The sequence below is a fragment of the Tenrec ecaudatus genome, chromosome X, assembly GCF_050624435.1.
Source record: "Tenrec ecaudatus isolate mTenEca1 chromosome X, mTenEca1.hap1, whole genome shotgun sequence".
NCBI classification, from domain to species: Eukaryota; Metazoa; Chordata; class Mammalia; order Afrosoricida; family Tenrecidae; genus Tenrec; species Tenrec ecaudatus.
The window spans coordinates 108,770,868-108,779,408 of NC_134548.1; the positions used below are offsets into that span (position 1 = coordinate 108,770,868).

An 8,541-nucleotide genomic window follows, 5' to 3' on the forward strand; every position below is an offset into this window, starting at 1 on the left:
CTTCTACACCTTATTTGCATGCTTCCAATGAGTCACTGGGTGGGAGTTACAAAGACAATGAACAGAGGAGCCAAACAGAAAAGTGGGTGAGACAGACAGGGCAAGATATGACAAAATAATAATTTATAAATTATCAAGGGTTCATGAGGGAGGGGGAACAGGGTAGGAGGGGAAAAATGAGAAGTTGATGCCAGGAACTTAAGTGGAGAGCAAATGTTTTGAGAACGATGAGGGCAATAAATGTACAAATGTGCTTTACATGATTGATGTATGTATGGATTGTGATAAGAGTTGTATGATCCCCTAATAAAATGATTTTTAAAAGAAACTTAAACTCACCACAGTGGTGTAAAATAAGGACCCAATTTTATCTTCTTATGTCACTTTTTATTTAAAAAATCCACCTGTACCAAATTGATTTTAGACACTCAATGCAAAAGTGCTATATCTACTTGGGTCTACATCTGGATTTTTAAGTCTGTTCCATTTGCCTTTTTCACACATCGATACCACTCTTAATTTTTTAAAACTTTTTCTTTTGGATTTGGTAATAATTTATAGAACCATTCATACACATTTCATTCAACAATTAATTCACCTTCTAGTTCACGTCATTGATTGCAATCTGAACTCATCCCACCTGAGCACAAATATGGATCTCTCCTAGTCGGTTGACCAAGTAGCTAGCTGTTTTCCAAATTTCCTGGAATACACAGGGGAATGCTTCCAGTGCTTTATAAACTTCTTGAAACATTTCAATTGGTATTCCATCAATTCCTGGAGCCTTGTTTTTCTCAAATGCATTAAGTGCAACTTGAACTTCTCCCTTCAGCACCATTGGTTCTTGTTTATATGCTACCTCCTGAGATGGTGGAATGGCGAACAGTTCTTTTTGGTACAGTGACCAAGTTCTTTCCATCTTGTTTCGATGCTTCTGCATCTTTCAATGTTGCCATTCCAGGCTTGAATTTTTTCTTGAGTTCTTTCAGTTAAGATATTCTGAGTGTGTTCATCTTTTTGGTTTTCTAACTCTAGGTCATTTCACATTTGATTATATTGCTTTACTTTGTGTTGTTTAGCTGCCCTTTGAAATTTTCTGTTCACCTCTTTTACTTCATCATTTCTCCAATTTGCCTTACTTACTCTAAATTAAGAGCTCGTTTTAGCGTCTGCTCTGTCATCCACTTTGATGTTTTCTTTCTTCCTGCCATTTTAATGACCTTTTGCTTTCTTCATGTATGATGTACCTGATGTCATTCCACAGCTACCAAGCCTTCTCTCATTAGTGTTCAATGCATTCAATCTGTTCCTGAAATGCTCTAGAAACTCAGCTGGGAAAGACTCAAGGTCATATGTCCGCTCTTGTGAACTTGTAATTTTCTTCATCTTCAACTTGAATCTAGATATGAGCAATTAATGGCCTGTTCCATGAGTCAGCCCCTGGCCAGGTTTTAGCTGCTGATATTAAGCTTCTCCACCATCTCTTCCCACAGCTATAGTCAATTTGATTTCTGTGTGTTTCATATGGAGTTCACTTGTATAGTCACCTTTTGTGTTGTTGAAAAAGGGTATTTGTTGTGAACAAGTCATTGGTCTTGCCAAATTCTATCATGTCCAGGTTCATGTCTATAACAAAGGCATTAGTTTTCAACTACTGTTTGTTTCCAACTTTTGCATTCCAATTGCCAATAATTATCAGTGTATCTTGAGTGCCAGTGTGATCAATTTCTTACTCGAGTTGTTGGTAGAATTCCTCAATTTCTTCATGAGTAGCTTTTGTGCTTTGTGCATAAACTTGAATAACAGTTGCATTGATTGGATTTCCTTAAAAGCAGATAGATATAATCCTATCACACAGTATTATACTTCAAAATAGATCTTGGAATGTCCTTTATGACAATAACTGTAATCCATTCCCCTTGATTATGTTATTCCTGACATAGTAAATCATATGATTTTTTTATGGAAAATGGCAAATACCTGTCAATTTCAACTCACTAATGCCTAGGATCTTTACCTTTATTCATTCCATTTCATTTTTGAGGACTTCCATTTTTCCTAGTGTTATACTTCATAAATTCCAATTTGAGATCATTAGGAGATTTTTTTTCCCCACCTGTTTCTCCTCACATGAGCTGTGTCCATCAGTAAGTGAAGATCCCCAGGCTTTACCCAAGTCAGCTCATCATGGTCAACTCCAATCAGAGAAATCAGATCCTCTTCAGTGACATTTCGAGTGCCCTCAGAACCAAGGCGGCCATCCTTGAAGTGGATGGGCTGCTTTACTTGAAGCAGCAAAAAATGAGGCAGAAAAAAATGTTTAAATGAAAGAGGGAAGAACACAAATGCATGGGTTTTCAGTTATGTAAATTAAGTTGAACCTTTGGCACTAGGAATGAGGATATTTTGTCTCTTAGCATTAACACATATCAGAAAATCGTGTAGTGTCAAAGGGATAGCTATAATCACCACCACTAAAGCAATGTTGTCAGCTAGGCAATAAAATGTTCTACTGAAGGTTTCTTCATTGTCTAATAACTGCGCACACTGGTAGCAACTTTGAAATGAGAAAAGGAGTTTACACTCCCTTCTATTTTCTGTTTGAAACAGTCAGAAAACAAATTTAAACATCACCCCTGTGGTACATTAACAACTTTAGAAAACATCAGCTATACAAGAAAAAGACTAAGAACAAAGGGAAAAAGACATTACCAGCGAGTGGTCGGTAGACCCTCACAGGGCTTTGCGGTGGTACTCAGCTGAAGCCACTTTGGAATCGCTGGCAGCAAACAGGGCCGCAGAATTCTTTGCCAGGTATTTTAGGAAATCATGCAGATAGCCCAACAATAATGCCAGGCTCTTTTCATCAAGGGGCGTGTAAGCCAACATCGCGCCGATACTTACAAATAATCTCAGAAGGTGGGGTGCACCATAAAAGCAGAGACTTAGGAGCGGCAAGGTGAGCCATGAGGATCTCGGCATACTGGGGCTCCTGGGATTTGTAGAGCAGCTGAGTGCCCAGGATCACACTGAAATACTCGTTTATTCCCTCCACAACGTCATCACCCGCACACGCCTTGTTGGCGACGTTTCCTTGAGATCTCTTGCAAGTTGCGTCCTCTTCCAGGGTGGCATCTTAGCCGGGAGCTGAAACAGCTGCTTCTTTGCCTGCTAAGTCCCTTCCTCCACCAGCCGTGGTTTTAATTCGTCAGGAATCTTCACCTTTACCTTGCTTTCCACAGTAGGATGTGCCCGGGCCCTATTCTTCCGAGGTGGCTGAGGTGCTTCACTGGTACTGCCACCAGCTCGTGTCCCAGGAGTCTCTGGCCTTTCTGTGGGATCCTGAAGGAGGATTCTCTGCAGAGCGACCCCCCCCCCCCAATCTGCCCGCAAGAGCTGGCCCCAGCTTCTTCTGCTGTGGACGAGCTGTCTCCTTTCCTGAGGCGGCCCCTCTCATCTCTGCACGTTGCTTCCAGTTGTTGTTTGGGTTTTTTGGTTTGCCAGCCCTTCTTTCTGGAAGTCATTCATCCCCGTGTTTATTTCAACCAATCATCTTCTTCCTTCTTCCCCTTCCAAGAACTTCTAGTGTTATCTCAGAGGAAACTTTCTTACAGATAGTCAGGCATGGTTTGGAAGGATGGGTTGGGGAGCCAAGATTGTGGAATGAGGGATAATTCTGTAACCAGTATCAGATCTTCTGATCCTTAGTTCACAACAAACTTAGCTTTTCGGATGCTGACCTGAAACTAGACTCCAACTCTTCCCCACCAGCAGATAGGTTTTCACTGCTGATCCTCCAACTGCCATAGTAAAGCCAGGTTTCTCTGGCAACTGATACACTAAAGCAGACAGGTCACCCTGGAGGTGGGTTTAGGCCCACATCCATCTAGTCTAAATTTTAGAATGTTCCATAAGCAAATGATTGGATGAGAGATTACACGTCATCAATGCAATTAGGCTGCAGTCACGATATATAATTTTTATATGTTGTTTGATTCAATTAGTTTTTTGACATTTTTGCTCTAAATTAATGAGATTTGTTGATCTATAATTTTCTTTCCTAGTGGCATCTTAGCCTGGCTTTGAGAACAGGACCTCTATTCCCTTCATAAAAGGAATTCAGGAGTATTCCCTCCCTAACTATATTCTGAAATAGTTTGAATAGAAATTGTCATCTCTTCTTAAGATGTTTGTTATAATTCAACAGTGAAATTCTCTGGGCCAAGACTATTTTTGGTTTACAGGTTTTTTCGTTTAATGACCTGTTTGATTCCTTCCTTTCGCATGGGCCTAGTAGGATTTTCCACCTCAGTCTGCAAGTTTAGGTTGGGGTGTGTTTCTAGAAATGTATCCATCTATTCTAGGTTTTTAATTTTGTTGTAGTATAATTCCTTATGATACTATTATTATCCTTTCTAATTCTGTTGGTTTTATTTTGATGTCACCAATTTCATTTCTTATTAGTGTTATTTGCGCCTTCTTTTCCTTTTTAAAAATTTTGCCAGTGGTTTATTGATATTACTAATGCTCTCAAAGAACAAACTTCTGTTCTTGTTAATTCTCTCTATTGTTTTTGTTTTCTATTTCATTTATTTATGCTCTAATATTTATTATTTCTTTATTCTGTTGACTACAAACTGATTTTACTAGTCTTTTTAATTATTGGAGATGTTGGATTAAAGTGTTGATGTTGCTCTTTTTTCTTTTTAGATGCCTATGTTAATTGCTATGACTGGCTCTATCCCCAGTATTAGAGCTTAAATTTCAGACACCGGTTTTCAGAAGGCTATGGATAACCGTGAAACTCAAAGCAAATTTGCAGTGCCCCCATGTGAAACCCCTCTGATTATGCACCAGAGATGGGAATGGCCTTGTTATCAGACAGAGTACCTTGTAGGGTGTATTATTGCACTTGTAGTTAGTTTAAAATATGACATCTTATCATTTTTTCTCTCTTTTGATGCACTGTTTTTAATTTTTTTTAAATTCAGGCTTGTCTCTGTTTTGTTCTGTCGTTGCTGGGTTGTTTTGACTTTGTATATTTTTCTATATAAAAAATTCAGGATGGGTAAATCTATAGAGCCAGCGACTGGATTACTAATTTTGTAGGGGCATGGCATTGGTGGTGGAGGTGCGGTGTTTGTGTGGATGGGGGGTGGTTGGCAGGAAATGAGGAACTAACAATAAAGAGTACAAGGAAGAATAAAGGTCTTAAATTTTGTTGTTATCAGAGGAGAGAACAATTGGACCAACGGTTCTGGGGGGCCATGATGAGAGGGTGAGGTGGGGGAAAGGAAGGGGGAAGCCAACAAATCCAGGGACAAGGGAACTAAAATCAATGGCAAGGTGGGCGTAGAATGCCTCATGTGGTTTGATCAAGTGCAATATAGCCAAGAGGAATTACTTGAAAGCCAAACGAAGGTCGAACAGGATAGTAGGACTGGAGGAAAGTAAAAGGATAAAGGAAAGAACTAGGAGGCAAAGGACATTTATAGAGGTCCAAATACAGGCACATACATGTGTAAATATATTTTTATATAATGGTAGGGACATAGATCTATGTACATATATTTATATGTTAAGTATTAAGATAGCAGAGAGACATTAAGGTTCTCCTCAAGTACTCCCTCAATGCAAGAACACTTTATTCTAATCGCCTGGCATTCTGAGATGCTTATCTTCCCTATACTGTTGTTGGAATCAAAATGGGTGCATAAGCAAATGTCATGAAGAAAGCTGATGTTGTCCAGCTATCAAAACATATAGCATCTGGGGTCTTAAAGGCTTGAAGATAAACAAGCAGTCATCTAGCTGAGAAGCAACAAAGCCCACATGGAAGAAGTACACCAGCCTATATGATCATGAGATATCAATGGGATCAGATATCAGGCATCAAAGACCCAGAGCAAATAATCATGTCAATACTATAGAGGCGGAGCGCAGAGTGGAGATCCAAAGCCCATCTGTAGTCAATTGGACATGCCCTCACAGAAGGGTCACAAGGAAGGGAGGAGCCAGTCATAATGCAGTGTAGCACCAAGGAAACACACACCATTCCTCTAGTTCTTTAATTCTCCCCCGTACCCCCCGGCCCCCTTGCTCTCCCTTACAAATCCGCTAGACCACAGCATGTACACCGGAACAGAGAAGAGCGCTCAACACACAGAACCCAGGACAGATGAATCTCTCCAGAAAAATAATGGAATAGCAACAGATGAGGGTAGGGGATAGGTGGGGGGAGAAATAGGGAACCGATCACAGTGAACGACATAGAGCACCACCACCACCCAGGTGACGAACAACAGAAATGTGGGTGAAGGGAGACAGCAGACAGTTTTAGATATGAAAATTATAGTAATTTATAATTTATCATGGCTTAATGAGGGTAGGAGGGTGGAGGAAGGAGGAAAAAAACAAGGGGCTGATACCAAGGGCTCAAGTGGAAAGAAAATGTTTTGAAAAGGATGATGGCAACATGTACAAATGTGCTTGACATAATAGATGTATGGATTGTTATAAGAGCTGTAAGAGCCCCCAGTAAAATGATTTAATATTTTTATTGTGGTGTTGATGATTATCCAACTCTTTTGAATATGACTGATGGACTGAAATATATGATATTTAAACTACATATCAATAATGCTGTTACATAAATAAATAAATCACTCTGTGCCCAAAGCTTTAGTATGTGGTTTCCATTCTTATTTGATTCAAGGAAGGTTTTTTTTTCATTTCATTTTGAAAATGTCATCTATTACCCAGTAATTTTTAAGCAAGATGTTTTCTATGCTGATTTCAATGCTGAAACCAATTAGGAAATTATTTGGTTTTCTTCCCTGGATCTTCCTAGTGTTAATTTCTAATTTTATAACATTGTAATCTGAAATGTTTTGTGGTACCTCAATGTTTTAAAATTTATTGACACTTGCTTTGTGACTTAACCTATTGAGATAGTTACATTTTGTGTTAACTTGTTTATGCCAGTATTTTAAGTGATTTAGAAGTTAACACCTAGTAATCTCCTAGGGCCTGAATTAACCCAATGTAATCAAAACTAATCATTTGTAAGCCCTAATGGAATAAGAGGGTGGAATGACCCTTACCCAGGTCCTAGTGCTGATACAATTGAAATGTTCTCAGAAATGTGGCCCATTTCCTATGTAAACGGACTCTATGGAAAAGCTTACTTACTTTTGGCTGACCTAGATCCTGCATCTGGCTCACTGACCTCTGAATTTATTAACATAAGTCAGTGGTGATGATTTGTTATACAATTGCGTGCGGTTCCATTCGGGATGTAGTCCACTCTTAATATATCTAAAGTGTGTGGAAGCTAGCACACTTGTGCTGGTAGATATGGAGCCTGCATCTTATTCTTTGATTGCCTGGCCATCCCAGGAGCCATCGGTGGACTGACAAACTTGGATTGATTCAGTTCAGCATCTACCAGCCTGTGGTCTTCCCGCTTTCTGCTTTCATCAACCCTGGCAGCTACAGAAGTCAGAAGTCTTTAACTTACATCTCACCCATAGACTTAAACCAGACAGGACTTACCCATTTCTGCAACTGTGTGAACCTTATTAAAAGAAATATTTCTTTACACATACACATACAAGAGTCACTGGTTTTGCACCTACCACACACACAAACACACACATACACTCACAGAACCATGGTGCCATAGTGGATTACAAGTTGGACTGATAACCACAAGTTTAGCAGTGTGAACCCACCAGCCACTCCTTGGGAGAAAGAAGAACTTTTCTACTAGATTTGCAGCCTCGAAAAAGGGCAGTTATAGCTTAGCTTATAAAGTCTCTATGAGGCAGACTTGAATTAATGACAGTGTGTGTGCCTGTGTGTGTATATAATTTACATTTAAATATTTCCAAGTAATTCTATTCAGTTTTAACAGTAGGGTTTTTTAAAATGTAAATATATTCAGATGGTTAAGAAATTATTGAATCCATAAAACAAGTGCAGGATTCTGTGGAAAAAGAACAAAGAATAGGAACATGAGTTTTAAATTGTTTCTTTAAAGAAAAGGATAGACTAAATAAGATGTTTAATTGAAGTATTAGATGACTAAATTAGAGTAATCATTATTTTAAGAGGCAAAACAAAATTACAGATATGGAAAATGGGAGATAAGAGATAATAAATTTAAGAATTAATTGGAAATCTAATATCAACCAAATAAGAATTCAGAAAGGTATTGGAGATTAACTTATCCAATAAATAATTCGAAAATTTCCCAAACCTCAAGGATACATGTCTTCAGAATAAAAGTGCCCAATACAATGCACAAAAAAAGAATGATCACACTGAACTGATGTGCTTATGATTAATAGAACTTTCCCTGCACCAAACTTATGTTGTGAAAAATATTGTTCTTTTTTAGTAGCTTTAATTTAAGTCTTGGAATTCCATCACAGCCATTCGAGTGGAGGTTGCATTAGAATCCACTGGCTGAGTCAAAGTGCTAATGAGATCTCTGCCATGGGTCTCATGCTTCTGTGGATCATTTCAATTTATTCTGCT

General features: G+C 38.8%; 1 pseudogene; it reads right to left on the reverse strand.

Annotated features, from left to right (window-relative positions):
* Positions 1-2,709: 2,709 nt before the first annotated feature.
* LOC142434920 (mortality factor 4-like protein 2) lies at positions 2,710-3,457 on the reverse strand (annotated as a pseudogene).
* Between the last annotated feature and the right edge of the window lie 5,084 nt (positions 3,458-8,541).